Genomic DNA, 26,151 nt, shown 5'->3' with positions numbered 1-26,151 from the left:
TAATTATACGGTCTGATTAAATCTCTTTATGAGTAAGGAGAACTCAATGCAACCCCAGAAACCCTTGAACAAAATGAGATGTTTAGACTTATTTAGGGCTTTTAGTCAGTAAGGATAAACCTATTTCAGAGAATTTCAGGACTTCATTTTTTTTTTTTTTTTTTTGAGACGGAGTCTTGCTCTGTCGCCCAGGTTGGAGTGCAGTGGCCGGATCTCAGCTCACTGCAAGCTCTGTCTCCCGGGTTTACGCCATTCTCCTGCCTCAGCCTCCCGAGTAGCCAGGACTACAGGCACCCGCCACCTCGCCCGGCTAGTTTCTTTTTGTATTTTTTAGTAGAGACGGGGTTTCACCATGTTAGCCAGGATGGTCTCGATCTCCTGACCTTGTGATCCGCCCGTCTCGGCCTCCCTAAGTGCTGGGATTACAGGCTTGAGCCACTGTGCCCGGCCTTATGTATTCTTTAGGGTGTGTTTCTAAACTCTGAACATTAACTGAAATATAAGATGCAACCCACCGAGTTGAAGTACCATCTGTTAGCAACCAAAAGAATGGTATCTATTGGCACCAATTAGGAAAACAAGAAATAAAAAAGAAAAAGAAAGAATGGGAATAAAAGGTTACTTGCTATAGTCTTTAGTCCACGTTGCGCTGAAGTGGATAATCATTTTCAGAGAAACAATTTTATGAATGGAGTGCATCAGTTTTGCTGATCTTGTCACAGCTATTTTCTTATCTGTATTGGAAGTTAAGGTGAGATAATTTCCGTGGTTAAATAGAGCCATCTGGGCTTTGGTTCTCAAATTTTGAATAGAAGTAGGTAGGATCTAAGGTTATACATTTTTTTCTAGCCTTCATGAGTTGTGCCTCAAGTAGTAATCTGATAATGCAGTTACAGCAATTTTCCAATAGTTATTTCTACAGTTTTTGGACTTGGGTAATGCATTTGGTCTGCCATAGTGGAGGCTGTGTCTAGTTTACTTCTTTAAGGGCATCTAGAAAAAGCCTAAGTTATTTCCCTAATATACTCTAATATCTTGAAACACTAAATGTTCCTTCAAAATGCTCTTGTGTTCGTAGGGAATGACAACTTCCTAGAAGGATCTAGTCCACTACATATTTTTATTACGGTTATATTCTCCTAATAAGGAAATGAGAAGAAAGTCAATTGTTGAGCTTCTAACACAGACAAGACACTTAGATACATTTTTATTTAACTCTCATAGTAGTTTTGTGATGTAAAGATCCTTTGATACTTTTCATTTTATAGCTCAGTACACAAACACAGAGAAGTTCAGTAACTTGCCAAAGGTCACAAAGCTTGTAAACTGATAGAAATGGGAGCTCAAGCCAAGACCATCTATCTACAAACTGCATGTTTTTAGTTATTTGTCTAATCAGATAGAGAGGATTTAGAATTGAGGTAGGGTATAAATATGTCTAGGAAACCACTGACAGCGAAACATAAGGTTTCCCTACAAAAGGGTTAGTTCAGCCAAACTTCTTTCACATTATGAAACTAACCCTTATCCCAAAAAGCTGCCATACTGCCCAAACCTCTGACAGTTCCCTTAGGAATAGAAGGGTTAAATAAAAGGTCAATTGAGTTAAACAAACAAACAAACAAACAGGCATTATTCACCCTTTCTGGCTTTCATCAACCCCACCCTTGACCCCCAATTGGGTAGCTTTCATTTCAAAACTTGAAGAAAAGGGATATGAAAATATATTCTTTGCAAACATTTCCTCAGGGCAAGAAGAAAAAACAAACATTTGATAAAAAACACCCACATCAATTAAAGTTGTTTCAAAGGAAACATCTGAATTGAGGTGCCATCTCAGGGGAGAATATAACAGGATAACAAGATGAGTAAGCACCAATAGAGCATGACTCATCCATTTTGCCAGTTAAAGGTACACATATAGAGTAGAGGCAGTTAGAGCAGCACATAGTGACCACTCAAGTATTCACTTCTTCAATCAATATTGTCAGGCACTATGCGGGGCAAAGCTGAACCACGATGGTGGTAGAATTCTGTCCCAGACATACAGGATGGGGATTGAGAATTGTAACATGGAATCTCTGAGGCTGAGGACTGGGCATGTTTCTCCCATGGACTTAAGAATCAGAGAAAGCTATGCTGCAAGGTAGAGCAAACACCCAGATAGAAACAGAGATGACAGAAGGGAGTGCTGTTGGCTTCAGCAGGACAGTTTAGCTCAGTGTTCAAGGGCATGAACTCTATAACCAGACAGCTGTGTTTAAACTTGGCTTCATTATTTATAAACTATGTAACCTCAGACAAGTTACTTACTTCATGTTTTCTTTGTTTTCCTTATTTATGAAATGGTGGTATAACAGTATCTATTTTATAGGGTGTTTGTGAACATTAAAGACAATGCAGTTCACCTTCTTTATTCATGGATTCTGCTTCTGTGGATTCAACCAACCACAGATCAAAAATATTTTAAAAAAATCAAAAAAATAACAATACAATTAAAAAAAACAAAAAAACCAATAGTGTATAACAAATATTTATATAGCATTTACATTGTATTAGATATTACAATTAATCTAGAGATGATTTAAAGTATACAAGAGGATGTATATAGGTTATATGTAGACATTATGGCCATTTAATATAAGGCACTTGAGTATCTGTGAAATAGGTGTCCATAGGGGTCCTGTAAGTTATCCCCCTTGGAATCTAATGAATGACTTTATATCTAAAGTGCTTATCATAAGGGCTAGCATCTAGGAAGCTTGATGTTATGGATTGAATTGTGTCCTTGCTGATATTGTTTGGATGTTTGTGCCTTGAAATCTCATGTTGAAATGGAATCCCCAGTGTTCCAGGTAGGGCCAAACACCCATGGTGTTTGGGTCATGGGGGTGGATCCCTCATGAATAGCCTGGAACCTCACAATAATAAATGACTTCTTGCTTTGAGTTCATGTGAGATCTGATTGTTTAAAAGAATGTGGGGCTGGGCGCGGTAGCTCACACCTGTAATCCTAGCACTTTGGGAGGCTGAGGCAGGTGGATCACCTGAGGTTAGGAGTTCAAGATCAGCCTGGTTAACATGGTGAAACCCGTCTCTACCAAAAACACAAAAATTAGCTGAGCATGGTGGCACATGCTTGTAATCCCAGCTACTTGGGAGGCTGAGGCAGGAGAATTGCTTGAACCTGGGAGGCAGAGGTTGCAGTGAGCTGAGATCACACAATTGCACTCCAGCCTGGGCAACAGAGCGAGACCCCATCTCAAAAAAAAAAAAAAAAAGGAAAAAAAAAGGTGGTACCCCACCCTCATGGTTCTCTCTCTTGTTCCCATGTGATATACTGGCTCCCCTTTGCCTTTTCACCATGACTGTAAGCTTCCTGAGGCCTCATTACAAGCTGAGCTGATGCCAGCACCGTGCTTCCTATACAGTCTGCAGAACCAAGAGCCAATTAAACCTCTTTTCTTTATACATTACACAGCCTAAGGTATTTCTTTAAAATTAAAAAAAAATTTTTTTAGTTTCCATAGGTTATTGGTGAACAGGTGGTGTCTGGTTACATGAGAAAGTTCTTTAGTGGTGATTTGTGAGATTTTTGTGCACCTATCACCCAATCAGTATATACTGCATCCAATTTGTAGTATTTTATCCCTCACTCCCTTCTCACCCTTTCCCTAAGTCCCCAAAGTCCATTGTATCATTCTTATGCCTTTGCATCCTCATAGCTTAGCTTCCATTTATCAGTGAGAACATACGATGTTTGGTTTTCCATTCCTGAGTTACTTAACTTAGAATAAAGTCAAATTGTCTGTTTGCAGATGACATGATTGTGTATTTAGAAAACCCAATCGTCTCAGCCCCAAAACTCCTTAAGCTGATAAGCAACTTCAGCAAAATCTCAGGATACAAAATCAATGTGCAAAAATCGCAAGCATGCCTATACACCAACAATAGACAGAGAGCCAAATCCTGAGTGAACTCTCATTCACAATTGCTACAAAGAGAATAAAATACCTAGGAATACAGCTTACAAGGGATGTGAAGGACCTCTTCAAGGAGAACTACAAACCACTGCTCAAGGAAAATAGAGAGGACACAAACAAATGGAAAAACATTCCATGCGCATAGATAGGAAGAATCAATGTCATGAAAATGGCCATACTGCCCAGAGTAATTTGTAGATTCAGTGCTATTCCCATCAAGCTAACAGTGACTTTCTTTGCAGAATTAGAAAAAAACTACTTTAAATTTCATATGGAATGAAAAAAGAGCCCGTATAGCCAAGAAAATCCTAAGCAAAAAGAACAAAGCTGGAGGCATCCTACCTGACTTCAAACTATACTATAAAGCTTCAGCATGGTACTGGTACCAAAACAGATATATAAACCAATGGAACAGAATAGAGACCTCAGAAATAACACCACACATCTACAACCATCTGATCTTCAACAAACCTGACAACAACAAGTAATGGAGAAAGGATTTCCTATTTAATGAATGGTGATGGGAAAACTGGCTAGCCAGATGTAGAAAACAGAAACTGGACCCCTTCCTTATACCTTATACAAAAATTAACTCAAGATGGATTAAAGACTTAAGTGTAAAACCCAAAACCACAAAACTCTGGAAGGAAACCTAGCCAATACCATTCAGAACATAGGCATGGGCAAAGACTTCATGACTAAAACACCAAAAGCAATTGCAACAAAAACCAAAATTGACAAATGGGATCTAATCAAAATAAAGAGCTTCTGTACAACAAAAGAAACTATCATCAGAGTGAACAGGCAACCTAAAGAATGGCAGAAATTTTTGCAATCTATCCATCTGACAAAGGGCTAATATCCAGAATCTACAAGGAACTTAAACAAATTTACAAGAAAAAACAAACAACCCAATCAAATAGTGGGCACAGGATATGAGCAGACACTTCTCAAAAGAAGACATTTATGCGACCAACAAAGATGAAAAAAAGCTCATCATCACTGGTCATCAGAGAACTGCAAATCAAAACCACAATGAGATACCATCTTACGCCAGTTAAAATGGTGATTATTAACAAGTCAGGAAACAACAGATACTGGCGAGGCTGTGGAGACACAGGAACGCTTTTACACTGTTAGTGGGAGTGTAAATTAGTTCAACCATTGTGGATGACAGTGAGGCGATTCCTCAAGGATCTAGAACTAGAAATACCATTTGACCCAGCAATCCCATTATTGGGTATATACCCAAAGGATTATAAATCATTCTGCTATAAAGACACATGCACACATATGTTTATTTCAGCACTATTCACAATAGCAAAGACTTGTAATCAACCCAAATGCCCATCAATGGTAGACTGGATAAAGAAAATGTGGCACATATACACCAGGGAATACTATGCAGCCATAAAAAAGAATAAACTCGTGTCCTTTGCAGGAATATGGATGATGTTGGAAGCCATAATTCTCAGCAAACTAACACAGGAACAGAAAACCATACATTGCATGTTCTCACTTGTAAGTGGGAGTTGAACAATGAGAACACATGGATACAGGGAGGAGAACATCACACACTGGGGCCTGTCAGGGGATGGGGAGCAAGGAGACAGAGACCTTTCGGACAAATACCTAATGCATGTAGGACTTAAAACCTAGACGATGGGTTGATAGGTGCAGTAAACCACCATGGAACATGTGTACCTATGTAACAAACTTGCACATTCTGCACATGTATCCCAGACCCTAAAGTAAAAAAAAAAAAAAAAAAATAATAATAATAGTTTTCAATCTCATCCAGGTGACTGCAAATGTCATTAGGTCATTTCTTTTTATGGTTGAGTTGTATTCCATCATAGATATATACCATAGTTTCTTTATCCACTCGTTGATTGGGTTAGTTTCACATTTGTATTTTTACAAATACAAGTAGTTTCACATTTTTGCAATTGTGAATTGTGCTGCTGTAAACATGCGTGTACAAGTTTCTTTTTTGAATAATGGCTTATTTTCCTCTGGGCAGATACACAGTAGCGGGATGCTGGATCAAATGGTAGTTCTACTTTTAGTTCTTTAAGGAATCTCCACACTGTTTTCCATAGTGGTTTTACTAGTTTACATTCCTATCAGCAGAAGTGTTCCCTGTTCACCACATCCATGCCAACATCTACTATTTTTCGATTTTTTAATTATGGCCATTCTTGTAGGATTAAGGTGGTTTTGATTTGCATTTCCCTAATCATTAGTGATGTTGAGCATTTTTTCATATGTTTGTTGGCCATTTGTATGTCTTCTTTTGAGAACTGTCTATTCATGTCCTTAGCCTACTTTTTGATGGAATTGTTTGTTTTTTCTTACTAACTTGTTTGAGTTCATTGTAGATTCTGGATACTAGTCCTTTGTCAGACGTATGGACTGTGAAGATTTTCTCCCACTCTGTGGGTTGTCTGTTTACTCTGCTGACTGTAACTTCTGCCATGCAAAAGCTCTTTAGTTTAATTAAGTCCCAGCTATTCATCTTTGTTTTTATTGCATTTGCTTTTGTGTTCTTGGTCAAGAAATCCTTGCCTAAGCCAATACCTAGGATGGTTTTTCCGATGTTATCTTCTAGAATTTTTATAGTTTCAAGTCTTAGATTTAAGTCCCTGATCCATATTGTGTTGATTTTTGTATAAGGTGAAAGATGAGGATCCAGTTTCATTATCCTATATGTGGCTAGCCAATTATCCGAGCACTATTTGTTGAATAGGGTGCTCTTTCCCCACTTTATGTTTTTGTTTGCTTTGTCAAAGATCATTTGGCTGTACTTGGATTTATTTCTGGGTTCTCTATTCTGTTCCATTGGTCTATGTGCCTATTTTTATACCAGTACCATGCTGTTTTGGTGAGTATGGCCTTATAGTGTAGTTTGAAATCAGGCAATGTGATGCCTCCAGATTTGTTCTTTTTGCTTAGTCTTGCTTTGGCTATGTGGGCTCTTTTTTGGTTCCATATGAATTTTAGGATTTTTTTTCTGGTTCTGTGAAGAATGATCATGATATTTTGATGGGGATTGCATTGAATTTGTAGATTGCTTTTGGCAGAATGGCCATTTTCACAATATTGATTCTACCCATCCATGAGCATGGAATGTGTTTCCACTTGTTTGTGTCATCTATGATTTCTTTCAGCAGTGTTTTGTAGTTTTCCTTGTAGAGGTCTTTCACCTCCTTGATTATCTATATTCCAAAGTATTTTTTTTTCCAGCTATTGTAAAAGGGGTTGAGTTCTTGATTTGATTCTCAGCTTGGTCACTGCTGGTGTATAAGGGAGCTACTGAATTGTGTACACTAATTTTGTATCTGGAAACTTTGCTGAATTCTTCTATCAGTTCTAGGAGCTTTTTGGAGGAGTCTTTAGGGTTTTCTCGGTATACAATCATATCATCAGCAAACAGTAGCAGTTTGACTTCCTCTTCACTGATTTGGATGCCTTTTATTTCCCTCTCTTGTCTGATTGCTCTCCAGCCTCAGGTATTTCTTTATAGTAAGCAAGAACTAACACTGAAAATTGGTACCAGGAGTGGGGTATTATTATAAAGATACCTGAAAATGTGGAAGTGGTTTTGGAACTGGGTAACAGGCAGAAGTTGGAAGAGTCTGGAGGTCTGAGAAGAAGACAGGAAGATGAAGCAAAGTTTCCAGTTTCTTAGAAGCTAGTTAAATAGTTATGACCAGAATGTTGATAGAGATATGGACGGTGAAGTCCAAGCTGAAGAGCTCTCAGATGGAAACAAAGAAGTTATTGGGAACTGGAGTAAAGGTTACCCATTATGCTGTTGCAAAGAACTTGCCTGCATTGTGTTCATGTCCTCGGAATCTCCGGAAGTTTGAACTTAAGAGTGATGACCTAGGGTATCTGGCAGAAGAAATTTCTAAGCAACGAAGTGTTCAAGATGTGGCCTGGCTGCTTCTAACAGCCTATCATCAGATACAGGAGCAAATAAATGACTTAAAGTTGGAATTCATATTTAAAAGGGAAACAGAGCATAAAAGTTTGACAAATTTGCAGCCTGGCACATGGTAGAAAAGGAATACAAGCAGAGTGTGGAGCAACCACTTGCTAAAGAGACTAGCATGACCAAAAGGGAACCAAATGTTAATATCTGAGACAATGGAAAAAGAGGCCTTGAAAGAATTTCAGAAATCTCTGAGGCAGCCCCTCCTATCACAGGCCCAGAAGCCTCAGATGAAAGAATGATTTCAGGGACCAGGCCAAGGACATCACTGCCCTGCTCAGCCTTGGGGGGTTACTCCTTGCAACCAGGCTGCTCCAGCTCCAGATGTGGCTCCAAGTCCCCAGGTACAGCTCTGGCTGCCACTTTGGGGACTGCAAGCCATAATCCTTGGCAGCTTCCATGTGGCAGTAAGCCTGTGGTTGCACAGAATGCAAGAGTGAAGGAGACTTGGCAGCTTCTGTCTAGATTTTGGATAATGTATGGGAAAGCCTAGGTTCCTGGGCAGAAGCCTGATGCAGGGGTAGAGCCCCCACAGAAGGCTCTACTAGTAGGGCAGCACCAAGGGGATGTGTGAAGTTGGAGACCTTATACAGAGTCCCCACCAGGGCACTGCCTGGTGGAGCTGTAAGAAGGGGGCCACTGCTCTCCAGGCCAAAGAATGGTAGAGTCAGCAGCAGCTTGATCCTCAGCCTGGAGAAGCCATAGGCACTGAACTCTAACCCATCAGAGCAGCCCTGTGGGCTGCATCCAGCAAAGCTATAGGGTTGAGTTGCCTAAGGCCTTGGGAGTCCACACCTTCCATCTTTGCACCCTAAATGCAGGACATGAAGTCAAAGGAGATTATTTTGGGCCAGGCGCAGTGGCTCACGCCCATAATCCCAGCACTTTGGGAGGCCAAGGCAGGTGGATCACGAGGTCAGAAAATCGAGATCATCCTGGCTAATGGGGTGAAACCCAGTCTCTACTAAAAATACAAAAAATTACCCAGGCGTGGTCACACATGCCTGTAGTCCCAGGTACTCAGGAGGCTGAGGCAAGAGAATTGCTTGAACCCAGGAGGCGGAGGTTGCAGTGAACTGAGATCGCGCCACTGCAATCCTGCCTCGGCGACAGAGTGAGACTCCGTCTCAAAAAACAACAACAACAACAACAACAATAGCAACAACAAACATACATATTATTTTGGAGCTTTAAGATTTAATGACTGTTCTACTGGGTTTCAGACTTGTGTGGGGCCTATTGCCCCTTTATTTTGGGCTGAGTTCTCCATTTTGGAATGGCAATGTCTACCCAATACTACCACCATTGTATCTTGGGAGTAAATAACTTTTTTCAGTCTTACAGGCTCATAGGAAATAACTAATCTCCAGATGAGACTTTGGACTTGGGACTTTTTGGTTAATGCTGGAATAAGTTAAGGCTTTGCGGGACTATTGAGATGAGATGATTGTATTTTGCATGTAAAGACATGAGATTTGAGGAATCAGGGGCAGAAGGATACGGTTTGGGAAGTTTGTTCCCTCCAAATCTCAGGTTGAAATGTAATCTCCAGTGTTACAGGAGAGGCCTGGTGGGAGGTGTTCAGGTCATGAGGTCAGATCCCTAATTAATAGCTTGGTGCTGTCCTCCCCATAAGTGAGCTCCCACTCTGAGTTAATGCAAGACCTGGTTTAAAAGAGTGTGGCACCTCCTCCACCCCTTGCTTCCTCTCTCACCATAGGATGCACCTGCTCCCCTTTGCCTTTCATCACGACTGTAAGCTTTCTGAGGCCTTACCAGAAGCCAAGCAGATGCCAGCACCATGCTTCCTGTACAGCCTGCAGAACTGTGAGCCAATTAAACCTGTTTTCTTTATAAATTACCCAGCTTCAGTTACTTCTTCATCGTGTTGCAAGAACTAACTCCTCACCCCCCAAATTCATATGTTGAAGGCCTAACCCTCAATGTGACCATATTTGGAGACAGCTTTTAGAAAGAAATTAAGGTTAAGTGAAGTCATAAAGTCAGCTAATCCAATAGGACCAATGATCTTATATGAAGAGAAAGGGAGTAATCTCTTTCCCCACACACATGTACCAGGGAAAGGACATATGAGGACACAGTGAGAAGACAGAGCCCTCATCAGAAACCAAATTGACTGGCACCTTGATCTTAAGACTTCCCAGCCTCCAGAACTGTGAGAAATAAATTTCTGGGCCAGGCGCGGTGGCTCAAGCCTGTAATCCCAGCACTTTGGGAGGCCGAGACGGGCGGATCACAAGGTCAGGAGATCGAGACCATCCTGGCTAATACGGTGAAACCCCGTCTCTACTAACAATACAAAAACTAGCCGGGCGAGGTGGCGGGCGCCTGTAGTCCCAGCTACTCCGGAGGCTGAGGCAGGAGAATGGCATAAACCCGGGAGGCAGAGCTTGCAGTGAGCTGAGATCCGGCCACTGCACTCCAGTCTGGGTGACAGAGCGAGACTCCGCCTCAAAAAACAAAAAAACAAAAAAAAAAAGAAATAAATTTCTGTTGTTTGAGTCACCCAGTCTATAGTATTTTGTAATGGCAGCCCAAGCAGACTAACACAATAACATAAATCTTTGATATCATTATTATTCTGATTTTGGTTCCTGGGTCTAGTTCTAATTCATAGTAGCCTTCTGAGGGCTAGACAGTTTCTACTTTGACATTCTGAAAGATAGCACAGCATCACAATAATACATTTCCTACTGTTGACTTAAAGAGCATTAGTAGGCTTCTGTAAATGATAACCAAAGAGTCTTAAGCAATAAATAATATTGGAGGTTAGGGTAAAGAAAAATCACTCGTAGCTCATGACTGGGATGAAAGTATCATGGAAGAGAAGTTATTTCAGCTAGAATTTATAAAATGGTTAGCCTTTTAAAAGGTAGAGAGAGAGAGAATATACTGATAACTGAGATAAGAGCAGAGAATTATTCATATTGTGCACACGCCAACACTACACATCAGCATGAAATTTGGATTACTCCATGTTAGGTTTTCATAGCTATAGAGAACTATTTACCAATTTATCTTAAGCATATTAAAGGTGCAAATTTCAAGCTTAAATTTCTAGAAGCTTTACTAAAACTTAATACATTATTAAGTAGGTAAGGTAAAAAACATTTTCTCTCTTACGTTCATTGAAGATGAAAATCTTACGAATTCTCTCAATTTTATTCATTGTTCTAATAAGAAAGAATCAGCTTTCAAAAGTTCAACTTTTCTGAGATATTACAGCAAATGCATTAGCTCATCTAGATCTTTGTTGGACAGACAATTGACTTACTTTCCTATGCTTTCTAATGGTGAATGCCTCAAATATGATATTAAAATAGGCAAATAATTGTCTATCTATCTGTCCTTCACTACCACTTCACATAGAATTCTGAGTGAACTGTCCTGTAAAAATCAAAAGGTCATGTAAGTCTTGCTCCCGCAAGCAAACTCTTATCTTTAGGAGACCTCAAAGGCAAATTTTATGACTGCTTCCTTTTAAAACTATAAACATAATGAAACCATTCTAAAAATAATTATGGTATATCACCTAAATAGCTCACAAAATCAAAGACTTGAGAGAAACATTGTCTGAAAACTTTAAAACATTGTTATTTAAATATGTATTGACATATTTTGATGCAAAGTAATTTTTTTTTAATTCAGAAAACATACGCTAATAATAATTTTTTTTTCATGAAAAAAAAAATGACCAAAAGGAGACATGACTTTTCACCTAAGCAGGAGGCTGGAAGCCAGACAACTCATTTTCTTTTTTATAGCTTTTAACAAAGTCATGACTTCTTAAAATCTGTTATTCTATCCAAAACATTGGTCTACTCTTCAGGTATCATCTCTTTCAGCAAGATATTCACAGATTCCCAGGCTGGGGAGAAAAAGGCTCCAGTGATACATTCATTCCTAAAATGTTTATTGACTATCATGTATGAGTCAGGCAATGAATCTCTGAGGGCCAATACAGCTTAAGGAAGAATATGTTTGGAGTGACACATCTAATAGAGATATCTATCGTAGATACCTTAGGTAGCCTAAAGTAGCCTTTCATTGTTCCCTGGTCAAGACATTCTCCCATGCAACAAATTGTTTGATTTTTTTGTTTGTTTGCTTATTTTCACTTAAATCCACTTCCTTGTATATTGTCTTCAGTTAGTAATAGAACAACTACAGCATTATTGTCACCAAGATGCTTCATAGAATTTAGACAACATAATATTCAAGAATATAATGTTATTCAACTCTTTTTATTAGCTATTGATTCTCCAAGCGTATCCCCAACTCTTCCATTCTCTTTTTATATAAAACTAATTTTCTAGTTCATTATTTGTTTTTGGGACTCCTCCTACATGATTCGGCTTCTGCAAATAGTTTTTCTTTTTGTTTTCAAATGATCCTGGGTCTTGCTCTGTCGCCCAGGCTGAAGTGCAGCCGTGTGATCATAGCTCACTGCATCCTGGAACTCCTGGGCCTGAGCAATCCTCCTGCCTCAGCCTCCCAAGCAGGTGGGACTACAGGTGTGTGCTGCCACACCTGGCTCATTTTTTTTATTTCTACTTTTCTGTAGAGACAAGGTCTCACTATGCCGCTCAGGCTGGTCTTGAACTCCTGGCCTCAAGTGATCCTCCCACCTTGGCCTCTCAAAGCACTGGGATTACAGGTGTGAGCCACCACACCCAGCAGTTTTCACAAATAGTTTTTGAAGAAGCTCAGTCTTGGCAAACTGTGCTGGGTTGTCATGCTGCCGCTGCCACTGTGCCAACCCTTCAGGTCTCAACGAGGCTGGGTGATGCTCCAGAATGGGAGATGAGCCAGTCTGGGAGCAGATTTGATCCAGCTTCATTCAGCATTACTACCAGTTATTTCATAATGAGAAAACCCAACTAGGTGCAATTTACACTGATGTGCCATGCCTCATGTGGGAAGGACGGCAATTCCAGGGGAAAGCTGCCACTGTGGAGAAGTTGTCTAGTCATCCCTTCCAAAAAATTCAGCACAGCATCACAGCACAGGACCATCAGCCCACGCCAGCTGCATCATCAGCATGGTTGTGGGCCAGTTTACAGTGGATGGAGACTCCATCACGGGGTTCCACCAGATAGATGTTCCTGTTGAAGAACATCAACAAGACTTGGGTTTGCGCCAATGACATGTTCAGGCTCGGCCTGCACATCTTGGGCTGATCTCTTCCCATCTTGGGCTGATCTCTTCCCAGCCAGGCAGTCATGCTGTTTCCTCCTCCCTCCTCTTTCCAGTACCATTCACACTCCAGATGCTCCACATATCATGCCAAAGGAGCGGGTCCATGGTGGGAGTGGGCAGAGTGCAGTGCTGCCACCCAGGTGTTGTGCACGATGTTTGGATGTTAGACTAGTTGCATCTGAAGGAAGAAGCTTGGGTTATACCATGCACGCCTTGAAAGACCTAAGTAAGGCAGAAGGGAAGGAGAAAGCAGCTGCCTCACCACCCAGACACTGATTTGTTCAGACGTTTCAATGCCTCATGATACAATAAAACCACAAACATTTTCTTAAAAAAAAAAAAAAAAAAAAAAGCTCAGTCTTTACTTTTGTATTGGGTCCCTTCTTTCCCAAATTTGAATAATACTGTTTGAAGTCAAATACAGTTGAGGTTAACAGCCTTACTCCACCAGTTACTAGCTCTGTAATTCTGGACAAGTTACACAACCTCTCTGAAGTTCAGTTTCCATACTTGAAAATGGAATAATAATATTCATTTAAAAGCACAGCTGTAAGGATTAAATAATAAGCTGCTTAGCATAGCATGAGTTACATACTGAGTTTCTGTGGATTTGAATCTGGTCCCTGATCAGTTTCTTTAGTTAAGTCTACAAAAACCTGTGATTAAGAACAGTCCCACTATTTAGTGGAATCACGCTTCTTCACTTATTTCTCTCATTGCTATGCTGGGTTTTCTCTCATGGTAGTCATATGGCCTTGGAGGGAAATACCATCTTTTTCTGGCCCTTGATTCTATCACATTACCTCCTTTTCCTGGTCACAAGCAAGCTTTATGTGTCTTTTGTTACCAGCTCTCCCCACTTCTCTTGGTGGTCCTGAATAACAACTCTTCTTTTTTTTTTTTTTGAGTCGGAGTCTTGCTCTGTTGCCCAGGCTGGAGTGCAATAGTGCGATCTCAGCTCACTGCAACCTCTGCCTCTCAGGTTCAAGCAATTCTCCTGCCTCAGGCTCCCGAGCAGCTGGGACCACAGGTGCCCGCCACCACGCCTGGCTAATTTTTTGTATTTTTAGCAGAGACAGGGTTTTGCCATATTGGCTAGGCTGGTCTCGAACTCCCATCCTCGTGATCCGCTGCCTCAGCCTCCCAAAGTGCTGGGACCACAGGTATGAGCCATTACGCCCGGCCCCTGAATAACTTCTTATATGGTTCTTCCCACCCCACCAAACCCAGGGAAGAGTCCTCTAGAATCCTATCACCAATACCAAAATACGTTCAACCTAAAGTAAAAACAACGGCCACCATTTCTAGCAAGAAAGATGGTTTACTTTTTTCACTGGGCACAGATAGTACACACACACACACACAGAATCTTAAACAACTTCTGAATGTCCTGGAAAATGACTTTTGACATCCAATATATAAGATAAAAGCCATAGCAATGTAAACTGATGGTGGGGGGAAATGGTTCTCCAAAAATTACCTAGTGATTCTTCTGGCTGTCTTTGTCTTTATCTTTGCTGTAGTAATTTCAGATGTTTTATTCTTTCATTAAGCATAAATTTTAAAATCCATTACTTTTAATTCAGTTCAGAGGGGCCAACAGGACAGAAGAACACTATTTCTTTTCAGGACACAGTTCTGTTCTAGTAACAGGGAAGCTTTCCATTTCAAGCATGATCTGATCATCTCCCACAGTCAAACTATTGACTTTTCTCTTTTGTCATCTATCCTCACTCATCAGCTGCCATGCACTTTTAGAAACTGTGAGAGCTTGATAACATCCCAATCTAATAAGCGTACAACATTACAATATAATCTTATCACATATTTACAAATAATGTCTTTTCCATATAATATACACAACAAGAAACCCTTCTAAATCATCCATGAAGAATAAACTTAACATGTGTGCAGAGGAAATTAAGTGCTGCTTTTTTTCCCCCTAAGGTAAAATGTGTTATTTGGCTAAATTTTTATCCTGAAATACTCCATGGAGACATGTCTATATCATGGACTAATAGATTGCAAAAATTTTCTGGACAATAAAAATGGTGATTTAAATATTAATGAAAAGAAAAAAAGTGAGAGCACTTACTGTTTTATGTATTTACTTTATAACTTCAGAAATATTTTACAATGTAAATTATACATATAATAAAAATTATTTTGTAACAGCCAATAGATCTATATTTTGGGGGACTGGTAAGCTTGGAAAAATGAATGAAAGAAGAAATATCTCCTTTCCCTACTGACCTAGTAAAAGGACTTCAGGTGTTGCATGGCAAGTTTGAGCCAGAAACAAGTATGATGACTTTTGTATTAAAAAAAGCAAACCTATGACAGACATAAAAGGAAAGTCCATGAGTGAAGTCTCCAAAATGTATGTACTTTTTTTTTTTTCTTTCTCCTTTTTTCTTTCTTTTTTTTTTTTTTTTTAGAGACAAGGCCTCATTCTGTCCTCCAGGCTGGAATGCAGTGGTGCAATCACAGCCCACTGCAGCCTTGAACTCCTGGGCTCAAGCAATCTTCCTGCCTCAACCTCCCAAGTAGTTACGACTATAGGTGCACACATGCTCAGCTAATTTTTTCATTTCTTTGTAGAGATGAGGTCTTGCTATGTTACTCATGGTGGTCTCCAACTCCTGGGCTCCAGTGATCCTCCCACTTTCGTCCCCCAAACTGTTAGGATTACAGGTGTAAGCCGCTATGCCTGGCTCACACCATATACCTTGAGATGCATTAGAGATATCTCCCTGGTCAGGAGAAAAAAAAAAAAACTGTATCTAAAATAAGTATGTTTTATTCCTAGCCTTGATTTCTCCCTGTTTTCCAGTACCAATAACTTTTCAAATAACTTATATAGCCACTTGATATGGTTTGGCTGTGTCCCCACCCAAATCTCACCTTGAATTGTTGTTCCCACAATTCCCATGTGTCGTGGGAGGGACCTAGTGGGAGGTAATGGAATCATGGGGACTGGTCTTTCTTGTGCTGTTCCCATGATAGTGAATAAGTCTCACTAGATCTGATGGTTTTATAAAGAGGAGTACCTTTGCATGAGCTCTCTCTCTTTGCCTGCCGCCATCCACAGAAGATGTGACTTGCTCCTCCTTGCCTTCTGCCATGATTGTGGGGCCTCCCCAGTCATGTGTAACTGTAAGTAAATGAGAGTTTCTTTCTTTTGTAAATTGCCCAGTCTTGGGTATGTCTTTATGAGCAGTGTGAAAATGGAATAATACACCATTTTTCTTTAAAGAAGTCCTTTTCAAATTAAAATTTTCAATGAAAATTAAGTGATTAATCTATTTCTTTTATATTTAGAAATAAATAGTATCAAATTAAGTGGAAATTTGTTTAGCTAACATTCTTGTTTACTCGAGGAAGTTATCTGTATGTCCAGAAATATCTAGACTAGATTTCTCTGGCATATTCTTCCTGATGAGATTCTGGACTGACTCAATTATCATTTTGAGGTTTTTTTTTTTTTTTTTTTTACCTGAGCCTACTTGTTCACTATAAAGGACCCTAAAGAAATAACTCTGGGCCGGGCGCGGTGGCTCAAGCCTGTAATCCCAGCACTTTGGGAGGCCGAGACGGGTGGATCACGAGGTCAGGAGATCGAGACCATCCTGGCTAACACCGTGAAACCCCGTCTCTACTAAAAATACAAAAAACTAGCCGGGCGCGGTGGTGGCGTCTGTGGTCCCAGCTACTCGGGAGGCTGAGGCAGGAGAATGGCAGGAACCCGGGAGGCGGAGCTTGCAGTGAGCTGAGATCCGGCCACTGCACTCCAGCCTGGGCGACAGAGCAAGACTCCGTCTCAAAAAAAAAAAAAAAAAAAGAAATAACTCTGAAATGATAATAAGAGTTCATACAGGCAGCTATTGAAGCTGGGACAAAATAGAAAAATCATTCAAATAGTATTAATAATCTGTGAGGCAATGAATTTATTAAAGACAAGCTAGTGAAAGCAGAATGGAAAACAAATATAGTTTGCTTCATGAACTCACCTGTCCTGGGTAAAAAACATCACTTTATTGTCAAATAAATATTTGAGTTTCATCACAGACTAGGTAGACTAAAAGACACAAACTAGCTACCCTTCCATTAATATGAGAATTGCCAGGTATTACAATACTGTAGCAGCAATGAATTTTCCAGACAAACACCAAGAACTGGATCCAGTCCAGATGTGATGATAGCACATTAATAAGCTAATTCCTTTAGCTACCTCTTCATTTTCTGAGACTCATTCGCAGAGAGGCAATGTCATTAACTCTGGATGAGGTGCTTTGCCCAATGAATACCTCTTGATTAAATTGTTGATCGGGCCTTCTCTGCTCACTGCACTCTCCATCCCTGTGGGAAATAAACTTTTGCACAGCATCCTTCAAAGGACACAGAATAGGCACCATAAGCAGTAGGAGCATATACTGACTAGATGAACCAATGACTCAAGAAATAGTTTGTAAGACACTGAGAGTTAAACTAGCATTGCTAGGTTAGTGGTCATTATCTAAAGTAAAACAATTGTGAAGTCTAAACACAATATAAAAATTGATCTATCTAGTACATTATCCTGTTGATTGAATTTAGAAAACTTTGTCTGAAAAGGTGGAATTTAAATCCTTAGTTTATAGCCGGGCGCGGTGGCTCAAGCCTGTAATCCCAGCACTTTGGGAGGCTGAGACGGGCGGATCACAAGGTCAGGAGATCGAGACCATCCTGGCTAACACGGTGAAACCCCGTCTCTACTAAAAATACAAAAAACTAGCCAGGCGAGGTGGCGGGTGTCTTTAGTCCCAGCTACTCGGGAGGCTGAGGCAGGAGACTGGCCTAAACCCGGGAGGCGGAGGTTGCAGTAAGCTGAGATCCGGCCACTGCACTCCAGCCTGGGCGACAGAGCGAGACTCCGTCTCAAAAAAAAAACAAAAAACAAAAAACAAAAAAATATCCTTAGTTTATTAAAATTTTGCGGAGAGGACTGGTGAGATGTACACTTATTTGAAAAAGTTTTTATTTTTTAAATTATCTATCATAATTTTCTGCTAAGAGAACTAAGAGGTATTTTTGTTCTCCCCTGAAGATTATCTGAGAGTATTATGGCTTTGCTATTTAGGGGAAAATGCTAGAAAACTTCTAACCAAGTTATCTAGCATTATTATCTGTCACTGCAAGCACATTTCCTCTGAGGAAAGGAATTTCACGGGAGAAGCAACAGGTGCCTTTTTTTTTTTTTTTTTTTGACGCAGTAGTATACAGCAAAAAGAAGACAATAGGAAAAAGTTGTTAAAATGTGACCCAAGACTGAAGTCTACAATACCAACTCTCAATGAAATAAATATTGTACGGAATATCCACAATGCTGAAATTGGGCTGAAATGTTACAACTCAGTAAACAGGGTTTATTTTTAAAAAATCACCTTATGAGTCAAGAGATGATATATTAGAAAAATAATGTCCACAAAAAATCTAGTTTTTAAAAATTGGCACCACAAAGCACTTATTATCTCTGATTAGTAAAACTGTTTGTTTGAAAGCAGTCAGTTTTGAAGATTACAGACAGGAGGGCGAGTTTAAAAACATACGAGGTTTATATAGAGGGCTATTATTTTACAAACAACAAATGATTTAAAATAGTCTGAACTAACATTATTTGGAGTCACTTTCATGTTATAGAACTCAATAAATAATATTTTTTAAAAACTTCGCACAGTTCTTCTTGATCTACTTGTAATTGTAGGGCATTATTAGTTTCGTGTGTATCATGTTTCCAGATCTGGGTGTTGAAAGATTTATTCATGTTGAGCTGTGCCCTGGGGTAATTTTAGTTTTCATAAAACCTAATTCTACAATTATAACCATCTGAGAAAATGAGTATTCTTCCTACGAACAGTGTAGTAAGAAGATACATTTTTATTATAAGCCTGATTTTCACAAGTGGTTATTTTTTTCATTTTCCTTAAACTCCTCACTTAAATTTCTTTTCTTATTAGACCCTCAACCCACAAATGTTCAACTGTCAGAAAAGATCAGTGTTACCGAACTGCCAGCATTAATCTTTTGTTTGAAATGTATAAAGACAAATAAAGGAGACATTGCAAAATGTCTTTGTGCAGTAGAAGCAGATATTGAAATGATAAATAACATAACCTGTAAACACTAGCTATAATGTTCTTGGATAGAAGAAATTTCTAAATATTAAAGACAGGGGCATCTCTGTCAGGTACTACATAAATAAACCATGGACAATACCTGACACCGGACCTTTCATTCTTGCAATGCTATGCTAAATAAGCACGCTCCCCTTGCCTGTCTGAATTCTGTATGCCCATTTCCAGAAATGCTGCTGTAGATAAGTAACAGTGTCACGTTCGTTTTGTCAAGTACATACTGATTATCCTTTCCTGTCTGTAGTTTGGGAACATTATCAAGGTCAGCCGCAAACTCTCCGAAAGCCTTCCCTAATGTAGCTGTATTTGATAATTTCTATAAGGGGCTTTCATAAACAAACTTTGCAGAAACACACATGTAATTTCCAAGATTTTACCTTCAGGAAAAAGGAAAGACTTACCAGTAAGATTTTACTTTTAGGAAAGATTTTACTTTTAGAAAAAAACGAAAGACTTAACAGTAAGGTTTTGGAAATTTAAAACCAAAAGGAGAGTAAGCCTAGTCATTCATTATATTTTCATTTAATCACTAACAATATGATATTTGAGGATGACATATCTAATTTTTTTGGAGATACTTTTACAATGACCCTACCTTCTCTACCTTCCTAACCACTTCCTATTTATTTTATTCTGACAAATTACTTATGAAGCATTTGCAACTGATGCACATATCACAAAATTATTTCTGCCAAGCTTCCTCTGTGACCTGCCCGTGGGACATGACATGCTCCAAGATGCATCGCTCTATCAACCCGCATTTTTCCAGGACAATGCAAATTATGACAAATCCCATCACCCTGCATTATGTGCTTCATGCTAATCTCACTAATTCTAAAGAATCAGGAGGGCCTGTTGTTCTGCTGAAGGGCATACTGTCTGATTGAATGATAGAAAAACATTTGCCATCTCCTTCTCACAATCCCAGCTGTGGCCACCACTGTCCCACTTCTGCCAGGCAACCGCTCTTGCTGTGTAACTTCCATACCAGAATTAGCTTTATATCAGCTGAGCTTTTTAGCAGGAAACTACACATCACCAAAAAAAAAAAAAAAAAAAAAAAAAAAAGTTCTAAAGTCCAGAAAATAAAAGGCTTTTGGGGGTAAAATGAAAAAGAGGAAATAGAATTTTTACTGACTGTTGGATACCTGCATTCATTTCTACTTATTTTAAATGAAGAGTTAAAATCAAATTTATCATTTCCATGATAAAAGTCAGATGGTTTCTAGACTTAGAAGTTTCTGGCTGCTGGATCACTACAAATGGCCACCTGAGAAGTCTCTTAAAACAGATAACCTTGAGGACAATTCCTCCGGGCTTCAGAAGGTGGCAGTATTACTACATGAAACAAGCTTAAGCTTTCCGTGCTATTCCATGGCCACATTGCTGAAATAAACATGTTTAATTCCCAAAGAAACATATATTTTATCCGCTGGCATAATTTACTTATAACATTAAAACTCAAACATGGAGCAATTTGTAGCAATAACCATGATTATGCTGTTAGTGGCCCAAATGTCACTGTCTAGATTAGGCTAAATGATACCTAGCACTGAAGAGCTTCTGTGATTTATTTTTTATGATCACGGGTAGAACTTGCATGCTTAAAAGGCTCACCAGAAAACTGCCTTCAATAAATAAAAAAGGATGAAAAGATTGAAAGAATCTCGTATTATTGTTCAGAGATGTGATTGTAAAAAACTGTCATAGGAATGAGGCAAATTTTAAATCTCAGAGACATTTTCAGAAAAAGAGGTAAATATCTTGAGCGTTTCTAATGTTATATTTTAGATTCTAAAGTATTTTGCTGTAAGCAAATAACTCATCTTATAAATTAAAATGCATTTAAACTGTTTTGTACTTTATGAATGTTTCCTGAAATGTCAGAACAAAATTAAGGTTTTAAATACATGTAATGCACTAAAATTGATTATTTTGGCTACTTTTAGAAAATGTAGTAAATATAAATCTGCTAATAGATGTTAAGACTAAAATATCCTATTCAAACCTTCAATAATTTACTTTTGGGAGTTCTGGTCTAATGCGTACTTCTACCTGGAAACTATATTGTAGGCTCTTTTGGCCATTATCATACATCAAATTGAAATTGTTATGCATAATAAAAGCAAAAGTAAACCACACTAAAGTTGAGAAAGGAATGTAAGCCATACTAACTAAAGTTGAAAAGGTTTTGCAATGAACACACATTTTACCACTTACTAAAACAAGGGCAAATTTAAGTCAGCATCTGTGCCTTAATGGAATGTTGCATAATTGGTTTAATGTTTTAGTGAGTCCTTAGATGAGCTTAATATGTACACAGCACAAATCAACATTAAGATATTACAAAGAAGAGACAGGAAGATCTTTAGCTTTCTACTTTACTCCCAGCGAGACCCAGTCCCCTCAGAGGAATATGACGATGTGAACATCATTTCTGCAAAGGCACTGGGCACACCCTGCACATGCTGTGGCTTGTTGACATGAACCAGGGCAGGCAGACACCAATAATACATGAAGTGCGGTTCAGAGGCAATTAGGATCAGTTGTCAAGGCCAGGCCATTAATGAAAGAACATGTCAGAGGAGCTGGAGACTTCAATGGTTGAGGGCAAGAAGGCGATTTAGTGTGACAGATCGAGTCCTTCCAATGTCCTCAGTGGTACATGCTAATACCAGCCTTAACAACCTTTTGTGGCAGTGTATAATGCGACTAACATGGACTTTGATTCAGCAAAATGACTGCTGCCACTGTTAGTCTGTCTCATTTCGAACAACAGTAAAAGCATTGCTACAAATAATTACCCACTTCCGTCCCTCCCTCTGCCACTTAAAGCATCCGCCCTTTGTGCATGCATGTCTTAGTTGTTTGTTGCTAGAAGGTTAGGATTTTATCACTTTCGGTTTGTGTGATACTTTTTTTTGTCAGCACATATAATCCCAAGTAACTAATTATATTTTAGACGACAAAAATAATTAAAACGATCACATTCTCATGTAGTTAATATTAACAACTTCCAACACAAGTAAAATGTGTCTAAAAGAAACAATATCCACCATGTAACTCACAGACAATAAGGGAAGTTCCTTACCTAGGCTCCAAAACCATCAGCCAAAAATCAACCTAACACTCAAAGAAGTGAATGCAGGAGCATTATAGAAAAATCACACACTGCCATTTTTTGTTAAGTTTCACAATTTAATAGTGATTTAAAATAAAAATCTACAAGCCTACAAGCTGAAAATCAACAGTAAGTAGGAAAAATACATTAAACATTGGTTAGCAATCCAGGAAAATTACAACAAGGGATGGCTAATGGTTTTGGAGCCTAGGTAAGCAATTTCCCTTATTGTGTGTAAGTAACTTACACGGTGGATATTGTTTCTTTTAGACACATTTGACTTGGGTTGGGAATCCTTAGAAACTACGTGAGAATGGGATAGGTTAAATTATTTACTTTATCTTCTAAATATCTATTATAATAAATTACTTGGGATTATACATGCTGACAAAAAAAAGCATCACATAAACCAAAAGTGACAAACATCCTCACCTTCTACAGATTTTTATGTTATGACAAAACTCCACAGCATCACACTCTTGTCTTTATGGAGGCCTGTTATTTGTTACTTTTTGGCTCTTCTTTCATATTTTATGCTCATTTGGATAAGATATTCTTACGAAGACAAAAATTAAGTTAGAAGAAAAATGGCTTAAATTTTCTTATAAAATCTCAATGTTCTCACCTCCTCCCAATTTTTCAGAATTTATTTCCAGCATCTCAGCTACAAAAGATGATGTGATATTTTAGGCTTAAGGTGGTAGTTCAGCCTTGTCTGCCTATGAATGACTAGACAGATATGTAGAAGGGTATGTGGATAGAAATTAACAGAAATTATACTGTGAGGTAGGTACCTTCTTGAGATATATACATGTTTTTTCTGGGTCTTATTTTTCTTCTCTTCTGAGATAGTCCTCACTGCTTTATTTCCTATTTCATACACCACTGCTCTCTTCTTTTGCTATTTTGTTCAGTTCTCTTTGCTCACTTAGCTTTTTTCTGACCTTAGTCACTGCCACTCCACTCCTCTAACACTTAATTCATTTTCAGTCTTCTCGCTTCCTCATATAAATGCTTTTTCCTCCTTTCTCAGGAGAGTTTTCAAAACTGAGCCCTGCCGGGCGCGGTGGCTCAAGCCTGTAATCCCAGCACTTTGGGAGGCCGAGACGGGCGAAGAATCACGAGGTCAGGAGATCGAAACCATCCTGGCTAACACCGTGAAACCCCGTCTCTACTAAAAATACAAAAAAATTAGCCGGGCGAGGTGGCGGGCGCCTGTAGTCCAGCTACTCAGGAGGCTGAGGCAGGAGAATGGCATGAATCCGGGAGGCGGAGCTTGCAGTGAGCTGAGATCCAGCCACTGCACTCCAGCCTGGGGGCAGAGCGAGACCCTGTCTCAAAAAAAAAAAAAAAAAAACAAAACTGAGCCCTAAAAGGAGAAGTAGCATAAAAAAATTATTACTACAAATATCTAAATGTTCATGTAATCTCTAAAAGCGTTCTCATAAATAATTTTTTTGATGAAAAGAATTTAGGAAAAAAATTACCATGCTAAAAATGTACCCTTTTTAGTTGTACCCAAAGCAAACACGCTCCAGACACCTGATAGTGTTATTAAGTTATTATTACATTAACCACATACCACAAATGTAAATTGTCTACCTGGTCCTAACCACTAATAAATATATCTTCCTTCTAAAGAGAGGTTCAGTAGATCAGTGATCTACTCTTGGTTAGTCTGCAAGATATCTAGCTTAACATTAGCCCTCCAAGTCTGGGTCTGCCATGAGACTGATATTTCTGTACCTTGATATGAGAATATTTGATATTATTTCCCCTGCTAAATGTTCAGGACTAATATGATAACAGAATCTGTTTAACTGGTGACTGGGATAAGTCTTCATTATTTTTTTCAAGCTGCTGGCCTTCATGACACGGAAGTAGGCCTATAGAGCTAAAAGTCAATACTGCAAAGTTAGTGATGATTTTACCTATTGGTAGGATCAGGACTTTAGAAAGCGCCAAAATGAAAAAAATTTTATATTTATTCATTTGAATAACAGAAAATGCATATTTTTAGAAAAGAAATGCTGGGAAACTTGCTACTTTTTAGAAAAATGTCCTTTTTTTTCTTTTTAAAGTGAGCCACTTCTTTGAGATGGCTTTTGAAACTCAGTTCAGTTTCTTGCCCTTTGCCTGAAAATCTGGGATTTCTCATCTGTCGTAATAATGTTTATTTTGAGTATAACATTTTAAAGGTATTATTTTGCCTTCTAAAAACTTACTCCTAGATGGTCTGTTTTCCTTTACAAGCATAATTATATCTAGTTTATTCAATCATTATCTCATATTTTAATAATATGCTGCCATTTGGGTACAGCTATAACCATAATAATGAACATAAGGTTCAAAGATCACTAGATATATAGATGGCATGAACCATTAGCAAGAAATATTCTACAGCATAGAGATCACACATTTTAAAAACTCTGAAATTCACTATAGAATTTGCTATTCTGACTAAGGCAGCTTTCTGTGTAATTAACATAAATCTCTTTATAAAACATGCTAGTTTTAATAACAAATAGGGACATTTTCCAGGAAAAATAAGGAATAGAGCACAAATAAAATTATAACATGAATAATTTAGTTATCTCTTTCTCATATCTCACAATGACATTGTGCAGCTATAATGGACCTAAACCGGAACTATTTTCTTTAAAAAATAGGTTATCTCCTTTTCCTGTATGCCATTGAAATTCATATCATCACTTCCACACAAAAACACATAATTAATCCTAATTATTTCCAACACTCTGAGCAGGAGAAGTGGAGTCTGTGGTTTCTCCTTTTATGTGTGTTGAGTCCTTCTGGCCACAAGGGCACCATTTAGCAAATTACTTCCTCCAAAACGCTGACCAGTGCCCTCTTGGCCTGAAAGAGTTAGTGTAGTTGCAAGGGGTGAGTCACTGAATTCCTTTGTGACGGAAAGATGAAACTCAGTGATTGCTCAGGGGTGTCCTATTCTGATATTGAATGATGATCTGGCAAGGGGGAAAAATTGCTTCTGAAATGCAGGTCTTAACAAGACAAAGGAAGAGGATGCACTGTAAACGCAAAGAGGTGGTAGATGTGAAAGGAGTGTAATGACGTCCTTGACTGGTGCAGAATTAAAATGGAAACAGAATGAAATCTTCCTAGTGGTGATTCTCCAACTTTGTTAGAACTTTTGTCCAAGATTAGCTAACTCTGTATCATTGTCTTACTTATCTTGGGTGACACTTGTTAGCATAAGGGGCACAGTAACCATAAAACCATTGGCATTCCAACCTCTAGGCTCTAAGTCCTACTCAGTAGGGAGAGAGCTTCACATCTCAGCCAGTCCAGTTGTTTGCTCCAACTCTGACTAACTCAGCCCTTTCTCAGTGAACTGTCTTTGGCACGCTGCGCTCCTCAAAATGCCCTAGCTCCTGAATTGCCTCCATATATATATAGCCAGTTGTTTCCCTGCTTTGAAAATGCTGTAATGTCACTCCTGTCCCCCTCTCCTCCTACTCCTTACCCAACCCAAATGCACCCCTTGTCTCCTGGATCTATCCTACTCCCTCAGTCCTTCAACTATAACAATTCTTTCCTTAGTTAGGACAAGATTCTTGAAGGAGTTGCCTTTGAAGCTGCCTTAGACTTGTTGTTCCCCTAAATTTCCATCTCATATCC

General features: G+C 38.9%; 1 protein-coding gene and 1 pseudogene across 1 annotated transcript in view; one reads left to right on the top strand and one right to left on the bottom strand.

The window, feature by feature from the left end:
• Positions 1 to 26,151, bottom strand: part of DPH6 (diphthamine biosynthesis 6) — a 344,518-nt gene that overhangs the window by 51,089 nt on the left and 267,278 nt on the right. The gene's annotated exons all lie outside the window — the stretch shown is intronic.
• Positions 12,798 to 13,181, top strand: LOC111554589 (annotated as a pseudogene).

Source organism: Piliocolobus tephrosceles, chromosome 6, assembly GCF_002776525.5.
Source record: "Piliocolobus tephrosceles isolate RC106 chromosome 6, ASM277652v3, whole genome shotgun sequence".
NCBI lineage: Eukaryota > Metazoa > Chordata > Mammalia > Primates > Cercopithecidae > Piliocolobus > Piliocolobus tephrosceles.
The sequence above is the reverse complement of the archived record's forward strand: the minus strand, read 5'-3'. Positions and strand labels throughout refer to the sequence as shown.